Raw genomic sequence first — 9900 nt, forward strand, 5'->3', positions numbered from 1 at the left:
CTGCTGGGTGTGCAGGTGATACATCAATGGTGGGCATCACCTTGGTGACAGTTAGAGTTTAAGTTGATTGAAGTTAAGTGTCATTATACCCTTTGATGTTAAGGAATCTTCAGCGTGTAACGGTACAGCTATCTGAGCCAATACGCTACAAGGTTTTGTTAAATAAAAAACATTTAAACTGAACATTAGTCTGAAATCATCAGTATTTCCGTACAAACCAACCCTCTCCCCCCCCTCCCCCCCCGCTTCTCCTCCCCACCTCTACCCCTTCCCCTCCTGACTCCAAGCCGCCTGGCCGAGGAGCTCCTCAGGCGATGCTTCATTGAGGGTGGGGTGGGGCGGGTGGTTGATGGCTGAACTGCTGCTTGGACGGATACAGCAGAGGATGGTCCCGAGGTGGGAACATGCTCCGAGCTAGAAGCAAGATGTTGCTGCTAGCTCTCATGTGTGGTTGGCAATGGGGGTGCGGTACCTTGGGGTGCAGTCTGCCACCAGTGTTCATGGCTACCAGCTCCAGGGCCTCCTCCATCCCTTCCATGTTATATCTTATTTGTTGGATAAAAACTTGGTGCCAACTATGTTCTTGGTGCTTAGTAGGCTTTTTGCTGCTGGTGAATCTCCGTCGTGCCTCCCACAACAGCCAAACAAACACACACCACAGCCACACACAATTTCAGTGCCTCATTCTCTGTCTCCTCTTCTGCGCATGTCATGATGACCCTTGACCTCCTGAATCGCGGGAATCGAGCGTTGCCATGTCGCTGGTAAGGACGGCCACACTTTACGGCAGAAGGTCAAAAAACTTTAACGCTACTGCCCATTTCATATCACTTGCCGTAACATCCATTTTCAAAAATGGAGACTAGGTACTCTGAGAATGGGCGAGAAGCCAGCGATCTGAAAACCCTTTTTTACCGCCCACACCGGAAATCACGCCCATTTTGGGGCGATAAGCACAAAAGTGGAGTTTCTAGCCCTGAACCGTTCTCAGGGTTAACAAATTCACTAAGATGTCACAATCCTCTGCACCAATCATGACTGACAGAATAGCTTTCATTTTCTCATGCACTGCTTCATTCCTTATTTGTGAATTTGCCACACCTGCTGGGACTTCATCAACATCATTAGCTCTAAAAAATATTTTCAATCTTTCACTGTAGGATCTAAATAATTCCTTATTCCTGACAAAGGCTCCAAAATTACTGACATAACTCATTGTCACATCCATTTTGCCTTATTAGCTTAATAGCTTAATTACTCAATAATCTTGAATTGCTTTTCAATGACTTCAAACGACTTTCCACAAGCTCTTTTTGTCAGTTCAACACTGTTCCGTACTAACAAAATAATGGTGCTACCAGACTCACATTCAGGAATCACAATGACAGTATATCTCCTTGCTGTGCTCCACTTGCATTTGCCTTCTCATAAAAATGTCTCGGCCTTTTGGCTAAGATCAAGTGTAGTACCGTTTCTGACCAGCCACCATGACCTCCGGGTGGTTTCTCCCTGGTCAGGAAGGTATATGCTTGCATTTTTGGAAACAGGAGGTGGGTGGGGAGGTTTGACCCATCCACCTCCACGGAGGTGTGTGGGGGACCTGACCCATCCACCTCCATGGCACGAACCTGGTATTGCAGTACTTCCAGGAACGGTGCAGTGGCTCTAGGCCTTTTGGCTAAGAGCATTGGCGCAGAGTGATCCTTGGCATGTGCAAGGTGACCTCTGGCGTTTGTGATTTGACAAAGAATTGGAACGATTGGCTACGAATTAAAAAAAAAAAAAAAAAATATGTCTTAATGAAGAAACTCTCATTCTCATCACCATTTTGTAATGTATTTGCTTCATGGGTTCTTTGCTTAAGAATTCATAGTGTTATGTTTGTAACTATGTAATACTTGTCAACAGAGGGCGCGACTGTTGGAGTCCTAATGGTCACCTGCATACACGTGCAGGGCCAGTATAAAAGGTTGGCTGCCATGTTGTTTAGGCACTCTGGAGTTGTAATAAAGAAGACTAAGGTCACACTAAGTTTAGCTCACAGTACTCAGTCTCGTGGAGTTCTATACACAACTACTGGTGACGAGTAACAGAATTCGAACCTTCACGCAGCCATGGCTGCCATTGGAATATTAGAAAGATTCGTAGAGGGTGATGATTGGGAAGCCTTCGTCGAGCGTCTCGACCAGTACTTCGTGGCCAACGAGCTGGAAGGAGACACTAACGCGGCCAAGTGCAGGGCGGTTCTCCTTACCGTCTGTGGGCCTAAAATATACGGCCTCATCAAGAATCTGCTCGCACCAACAAAACCAACGGAGAAGGAATATACAGAGTTGTGCACGCTGGTTCGGGACCACCTCAAGCCGAAGGAGAGTATCCTCATGGCCAGGTATTGTTTTTACATGCCCCATCGCTCCGGGGGCCAGCACGTGGCGGATTATGTCGCCGACCTGAGACACCTCACAGGGCCTTGCGATTTTTGAGCTGCATTGGGGCAAATGCTGCGGGACTTTTTCGTGCTGGGCATCAGCCATTCTTTGAAAGCTGCTGGCTGCCGAACCCCTGGACCTGAGCAGGGCCATCACGATCGCCCAGGCATGCATGGCCATGAATAATAACATCGAAGCTCACCGGCAAGTACTGTGCATAAAATGACGTCGCTAGCAGGCCGAACTGCATATGGCAGGGCCTATACGTCTGCGGCTGCAAGACCCGTGATGACTCAGACTCCACCGGGGTGAATGTGAATCCATTAGCACCGTGTTGATGCTGCGGGGATAATCATCAATGTCGCTTCAAGCACTATTTGTGCAAAAGCTGCGCAACGATGGGGCACCCCCAGCGAATGTGCAAACGTGCTGCGACATACCACGTGGCAGAGGATGATCGATCCGGACTGGATCACGCAGCACAGGCAACTCAACCCGAGGAAGCAGTGTATGGGATACATACCTTCACCCCAAAAGCCCTCCTAAATACTGAAAGCCAAATTAAATGGAGTTCCATTATCCATGGAGTTGGACACGGATGCGAGTCAGTCAATAATGAACCAGAAGGCTTTCGAGAAACTGTGGGGCAATAAAGCACAAAGGCCCAAACTAAGCCCAGTTAATGCAAAGCTGCGTACCTACACCAAAGAGCTCATACCAGTCACTGGAAGTGCGGCAGTGAAGGTATTGTATGATGGAGCTGTGCATGACCTATCATTGTGGATTGTTCCAGGCAATGGCCCAACGCTGTTCGGCAGAAGCTGGCTAGAAAAAATTAGATGGAATTGGAACGACATCAAAGCACTATCTTCAGTGGATGACGCCTTGTGTGCTCAAATACTGAGCAAGTTTCCCTCACTATTCGAACCAGGCATCGACAACTTCACAGGCGCCAAGATACAGATCCAGCTAGGCCGTGATGCACGACCCGTCCATCACAAGGCTCGGGTGGTTCCGTACACGATGAGGGAGAAAGTCGAGATCGAACTGGACAGACTCCAACGCGAAGGAATCATATCACCAGTCGAGTTCAACGAGTGGGCCAGTCCAATTTTTCCAGTGTTGAAAAGCCATGGCACGGTCAGAATCTGCGGAGACTACAAGGTAACGATTAACCGAGTCTCACTACAGGACCAGTACCCGCTGCCCAAAACGGATGACCTGTTCGCAATGTTAGCGGGGGGGGGAAGTTGTTCACCAAGTTGGACCTAACCTCCGCCTACATGATACAGTAGCTGGCTGAATCTTAGAAAAGACTGATGTGCATCAGCACACACAAAGGGCTGTTTATATACCACAGGTGCCCTTTCGGGATTCGCTCGGCTGCAGCCATTTTCCAGAGAAACATGGAGAGTTTGCTAAAATCTGTTCTGCACACCTTTGTGTTTCAAGACAACATCCTGATCACTGGTTGTGACACCATCGAACATCTACACAACCTGGAAGAGGTTCTAAGTCGCCTAGACAGAGTGGGACTCAGGCTGAAATGCTCGAAGTGTGTTTTCCTGGCGCCAGAAGTCGAATTTTTGGGGAGGATAGATTGCAGCAGACAGTATCAGGCTCACGGACTTAAAGGCTGAGGCCATCAAGAATGCACCCAGACCACAGAATGTGATGGAGCAACTATTTTGGTAACTTTCTACCTGGGTTGTGCATGTTGTTAGAGCCTTTGCACATGTTGCTACGTAAGGGTGACGACAGGGTTTGGGGCAAATCTCAAGACACAGTCTTTGAGAAGGCCAGGAACCTGCTATGTTCAAATAAGTTACTTGTACACTATGACCCATGTAAACGTTTAGTGCTAGCTTGTGACACCTCATCGTACAGGGTCGGCTGTGTGTTACAGCAAGCCAATGTATCGGGCAACCTCCAACTGGTTGTATACGTGTCTAGGAGTCTGTCCAAGGCTGAGCTGAGCGAGCCTATAGTATGGTTGAGAAAGAGGCGTTAGCATGTGTATACGGGGTTAAGAAAATGCATCAATAGCTATTTGGACTTCGGTTTGAGCTTGAAACTGACCACAAGCCGCTCATTTCGCAGTTCTCAGAGAGCAAAGGTATAAACACCAATGCTTCGTCCCCATCCAAAGATGGGCACTGACATTATCTGCTTATGACTATGTTATCCGCCACAGACCAGGCACTGAAAACTGTGCTGGTGCTCTCAGCCGGCTACCATTACCCACCACTGGGGTTGAAATGGCGCAGCCCGCAGACTTGCTTCTGGTCATGGATGCTTTTGAGAGCGAGGGGTCACCCGTCACAGCTCGCCATATTAGGACCTGAACCAGCCAGGATCCTGTGCTATCATTAGTAAAGAGTTGTGTCCTAAATGGGAACTGGTTGGCCGTTCCCAGGGAAATGCAAGATGAAATTAAACCGTTTCATCGATGCAAAGATGAAATATCCATCCAGTTGGATTGTCTCTTATGGGGTAATTGCGTGGTTTTGCCAAAAAAAGGCAGGGAAACATTTATACGCAACCTACACAGTACCCACCAGGCATTGTTATGATGAAGGCAATTGCCAGGTCGCTTGTTTGGTGACTCGGACTTGGAGTCATGTGTGCATCGGTGCAACACATGCTCGCAACTGAGCAATGCACCAAGGGAGGCTCCACTGAGTCTGTGGTCATGACCCTCCAAACCGTGGTCCAGGATCCACTTAGATTTTGCCGGCCCCTTTCTGGGAAAGATGTTTTTAATAGTTGTGGATGCTTACTCCAAATGGATTAAATGCGTAATCATGTCATCCAGCATGTCCACAGCCACCATTAAAAGCCTCCGGGCCATGTTCACCACCCATGGCTTGCCTGACGTCCTTGTCAGCGACAATGGACCGTGTTTCACCAGCTTGGAATTCAACGAGTTTATGACCCGCAATGGCATCAAGCATGTCAGGTCTGCTCCGTTTAAGCCCGCGTCTAACAGTCGAGCGGAGCATGAAACCCGTGACGGACGGCTCCCTGCAGACCCACTTGTCTCGCATTCTGCTCAGTTACCGGACGCGATCCCACTCGCTCACCGGGGTTCTCCCGGCAGAATTGTAAATGAAGTGCAACCAGAATTTGAGGAACAGCCCCTTCAGATATTGGAAGAGGGGCTACAACCTCGCACACTCAATATAAACATGGAACATGGACTCCCCTAGACCGCAGAAATTACAGGCGTCCTAGGAGCCTGTAAACTGCCTTAAAAATTGATTGCACAGGACGGCTCCATGCAATACCCTCCAGGCCATGTCCCCAATAACTAGAGGGAGGACTCCCACGTAGAAAGCACTCCACTGGGAACCCCGCCTCCTCCGGACGGCAAGATGTGCGCCATGGCATGCCCAGACGACAGACGAGGATAGCAATGTGGAGAGTGTGCAAGAGCAGCCTGTACAGGAATCCCCTCTGCGCAGAACTGAAAGGCATGGAGGGTTTTTCCCAGAGGAGGCTCAGGTGCATACATTACAGGCCTCATCTGCTTTTGTCCAACGGCTGGAAGCGGATGTTCAAGGCCACCAGTTGGCACCAAAGGAAGGCTCGCAGACAAGAAGGTAAGTCACGAGGAGAGGGATTTCAGGAAAGCCTCACTTGAGGGAAGGGGAAAGCCCGGGAGACCTAAACTTTCCCTTTGAGGTCTGGAGGAGCACTCCTGCTCCTTATGGAAAGGAAAACAAACTTATCTTAAATGGCCTCTTCTGGTTCCCAATTCTCTTCCGGCTGCCTTCATCTCGCAGGGAAGCTGCAACGGCTTCCCACTCAGGCCAGAATTAAAATAGCAGTTGGGGCCTGATGATGTCACCGGACCCTGATCTGCATATTTAAAGCAAGACCCCACCGACTTCAGGATCAGCTGAAGCAGGTGGGAAATCATTGGTAAGCCAACTGGGGCCTTTTAACTGACCACCCACCCTGGATCTGCTGGGCAGGTAGGGTTAGAATCACCCCCCATATATTTCAGAGTTCCAATGAAAGTGGATGCATGCCAGAGGACAGGAACACTGGCCAGTGTAATGCCCATTTGTTTTTTTAAAGGAGAGACAGAGCGAACCTAGGTAATTACAGGCAGTTAGTTTGCCATCTGTGTTCGGGAAAACTTTGGAATGTTTAATTAAAGATGAAATGATTAATTATTTAGATGAAGAGAAAATAACTAGAAGCAACCAACACAAATTTCAGAAAGGAAGATTATGTTTAACAAAGCTAATGGTGTTCTCTGAGGAGGTGTCAGATAATTGGATGGGGCTTACAGTGCATGTGGTGTTGGTGGGCTTTCAGAAATCCTTTGGCAAAGTGCCCCACAGGTGATCATTGAAGAAGATTCAGGAGTATAGCATAAGGGAGAGGGTAGTACATTGGATTAAAAGTTAGTTAGAAGGGAGGAAACAGAAGGAGTTGCAAATGGGTCTCACAGGGTCCTGCTCTGGGACCGACTCTGTTCATTGTATCAGGGCAAGAGGGAGTGGTGGCCAAGTTTGCAGATGATACTAAGTAGGTACATAGTAAATAATTCTGCAGACTAAAGGAAGTTGCAAGGGGATATTGACAAGATAGTAGAATGGGCAAAAACTAGCAGATAAAATTCAATGTCAGTAAATATGAAGCAATACATTTTTGTTAAAATAAAACAAAAACAATAATTATACTATGTATGAACATAAAAACATAAGAAATAGGAGCAGGAGTAGGCCATTTCGTCCCTCGAGCCTGCTCCGCCATTCAATAAGATAATGGCTGGTCTGATTGGACTCAGCTCCACTTCCCTGCCCGCTCCCCATAATTCTTTACTCCATTATCGCTCAAAAATCTGTCAATCTCTGCCTTAAATATATTCAATGATCCAGCCTCGACAGCTCTCTGGGGCAGAGAATTCCATAGATTTACAACCCTCTAAGAGAAGAAATTTCTCCTCATCTCAGTTTTAAATGGCCGGCCCCTTATTCTAAGCTTATGTCCCCTAGCTTTAGTTTCCCCTATGAGTGGAAATATCCTCTCTGCATCCACATTGTCGAGCCCCCTTATTATCATAAGTTTCAATAAGATCACCTCTCATTCTTCTGAACTCCAATGTGTATAGGCCCAACCTATTCAACCCAAATAAGTCAACCCCCTCACCTCCGGAATCAATCTAGTGAACCTTCTCTGACCAGCCTCCAATGCAAATATATCCTTCCTTAAATACGGAGACCAAAACTGTACGCAGTACCCCAGCTGTGGCCTCACCAATACCCTATACAGTTGTAGGAGGACTTCTCTGCTTTTATACTCTATCTCCCTTGCAACAAAGGCCAACATTCCATTTGCCATCCTGATTACTTGCTGTACCTGCATACTAACTTTTTGTATTTCATGCACAAGGACTCCCAGGTCTCTCTGTAGAGCGGCACTTTGCAATTTTTCTCCATTGAAATTATAATTTGCTTTTATATTATTTCTGCCAAAATGGATAACCTCACATTTTCCCACATTATAGTCCATCTGCCAAATTTTTGCCCATTCATTTAGCCTGTCTATATTCCTTTAAAGATTTTTTGTGTCCTCCTCACAATTTGCTTTCCCACCCATCTTTGTACCATCAGCAAACTTGGCTACATTACACTCGGTCCCTTCATCCAAGTCTTTAATATAGATTGTAAATAGTTGAGGACCAGCACCGATCCCTACGGCACCACCCTAGTCACTGTTTGCCAACTGGAAAATGACCCATTTATCCCGACTCTCTGTTTTCTGTTAGTTAACCAATCCTCTATCCATGCTAATATATTACCCCCAACCCCGTGAGCTTTTATCTTGTGCAGTAACCTCTTAAGTGGCACCTTACTGAATGCCTTCTGGAAATTCAAATACACCACATCCACTGGTTCCCCTTTATGAACTCTGCTCGTTACATCCTCAAAGAACTCCAGCAAATTTGTCAAACATGATTTCCCTTTCATAAAACCATGCTGACTCTGCTTGATTGAATCATGCTTTTCCAAATGTCCCGCTACTGCTTCCTTAATAATGGACTCCAGCATTTTTCCAAAACAGATGTTAGAGTAACTTGTCTATAGTTTCCTGCATTATGTCTGCCTCCTTTTTTAAATAGGGGCATTGCATTTGTGGTTTTCAGATCTGCTGGGACCTCCCCAGAATCCAGGGAATTTTGGTAGATTACAAACCATACATCCACTATCTCTGCAGTCACTTCTCTGAAGACCTTAGGATGTAAGCCATCAGGTTCAGGGGAATTGTCGGCCTTTAGTCTCATTATTTTACCGAGTACTACTTCATTCGTGATAGTGATTGAATTAAGTCTCTCCCTTCCTGTAGCCCCTTGATTATCCACAATTGGGATGTTTTTAGTGTCTTCTACCGTGAAGACCGATACAAAATATTTGTTCAAAATCTCTGCCATTTCCCTGTTCCTCATTATTAATTCACCAGTCTCAACCTCTAAGGGACCAACATTTACTTTTGCCACTCTTTTCCTTTTTATGTACCTGTAGAAACTCTTACTATTTGTTTTTATATTCCGTGCTAGTTTACTTTCATAATCTATCTTCGCCCTCTCAATCATTTTTTTAGTTGTTCCCTGCTGGCTTTTAAAAATGTCCCAATCCTCTGGCCTCCCACTAGTCTTGGCCACATTTGTATGCCTTTTTTTATATTTGATTCCATCCCTTATTTCCTTGGTTAGCCACGGATGGTTATCCCTTCCCTTAGAAACATAGAAACATGGACACATAGAAAATAGGTGCCATTTGGGCTTTCGAACCTGCACCACCATTCAATAAGATCATGGCTGATCATGCAACTTCAGTATTCCATTCCTGCTTTCTCTCCATACCCGTTGATCCCTTTAGCTGTAAGGGCCATATCTAACTCCCTTTTGAATATATCTAAAGAACTGGCCTCAACAACTTTCTGTAGTAGAGAATTCCACAGTTTCACAATTCTCCGCATCTCGGTACTAAATGGCTTACCCCTTATCCTTAGACTGTGACCCCTGGTTCTGGACTTCCCCTAGATCGGGAACGTTCTTCCTGCATCTAACCTGTCCAATCCCGTCAGAATTTTATATGTTTCTATGAGATTCCCTCTCATTTTTCTAAATTCCAGTGAATATAAGCCTAGTCGATCGACTCTTTCTTCATCTGTCAGTCCTTCCATCCCGGGAATCAGTCTGGTGAACCTTCACTGCACTCCCTCAATAGCAAGAATATCCTTCCTCAGATTAGGAGACCAAAACTGTACATAATATTCAAGGTGAGGCCTCACCAAGGCCCTGTACAAGTGCAGTAAGACCTTCCTGCTCCGATACTCAAATCCTCTCGCTATGTAGGCCAACATGCCATTTGCCTTCATCACCGCCTGCTGTGCCTGTATGCCTACTTTCAATAACTGATGTACCATGACACCCAAGTCTTGTTGCACCTCCCCT

General features: G+C 46.5%; 1 pseudogene; it reads left to right on the plus strand.

The window, feature by feature from the left end:
- Nucleotides 1–1429: 1429 nt before the first annotated feature.
- Nucleotides 1430–1665, plus strand: LOC139278897 (U2 spliceosomal RNA; annotated as a pseudogene).
- The last annotated feature ends 8235 nt before the right edge of the window (nt 1666–9900 follow it).

This window comes from Pristiophorus japonicus, chromosome 1 (genome assembly GCF_044704955.1).
Source record: "Pristiophorus japonicus isolate sPriJap1 chromosome 1, sPriJap1.hap1, whole genome shotgun sequence".
Lineage (NCBI taxonomy): Eukaryota > Metazoa > Chordata > Chondrichthyes > Pristiophoridae > Pristiophorus > Pristiophorus japonicus.